Source organism: Pteropus medius, unplaced genomic scaffold, assembly GCF_902729225.1.
Source record: "Pteropus medius unplaced genomic scaffold, Ma_sr-lr_union100, whole genome shotgun sequence".
In the NCBI taxonomy this organism is placed as follows: domain Eukaryota; kingdom Metazoa; phylum Chordata; class Mammalia; order Chiroptera; family Pteropodidae; genus Pteropus; species Pteropus medius.
In genome coordinates this window covers 9,643,419-9,644,293 of record NW_024353517.1, presented here as the reverse complement: position 1 = coordinate 9,644,293, position 875 = coordinate 9,643,419, and positions in this window count along the sequence as shown.

Genomic DNA, 875 nt, shown 5'->3' with positions numbered 1-875 from the left:
TTTCCTTCTGGGGTCAAGAATCATAAAAGGATAAATGATCAACCATTAATTAGCAGAGAAATAAAAGCTTGGCGGCTTCTGTTCTACTCCTGCCTTCTCTCAAATGGTATAATTTGTGCAAAATGCTTTTTGCAAAGCAGTCTTTCTTAGAAAAAAAAAAATGAAGCATCATCCAGGAGAGTGGCTTCGAATCCTCTGTGACTCTTAGGGTGACAGGACATGCATAGCAGTAACTATTCTAGAAGATTAGACCTGGGCATTTTGTAAAGAGAGAGAGTGATTTTTTGTAAAAATCACTTTCATTTATTGATTTTTCCTATTAGCTTTAGTATAAGATCTGTGTTATACCGGGTATAAGTTTTGGAAAAGGGCACGTTTCTTTGTCATTTGCATTAAAAGGTCAATCACTCTGAAGAGTCTCCATGGCACCTGAATTTTGCCAGATGCTGCAAAATAGATACTTCTGGGATGAAGGGAAGTCAGTCTTTCCTTTGAGTTTACAGTGACTCTTGACTGATCTCTAACAATGTGTTGTTCCTTGTTTTTCTTTTTATTTTAGGCTATGTCTTTATATATTTCAGAAAGTTGGGTGTGAGTCTTTATACAATTTTTAGCTGAAAGTCCTGAACCTGCGAAGATCTCTCTGCCAGTTACCGCCACCCTAGCTTTGGTGGCCTCGTGTGCTCCCTGGAATAAAGTGGGATACTTGGTTATGAAAGGGTGCTCTGAGTGACACTATAATGTAACTTTCTCGGACTGATAAGTCCTACCTCCTTCCCCAGGCCTTGGCTTTGCTAGAGGGGCAGATGAGTATCCTCAGAGAGCCAGTGAGGGCTGACCCCAAGGCTTTCCATCATTACTAGATCCTCCCTCCT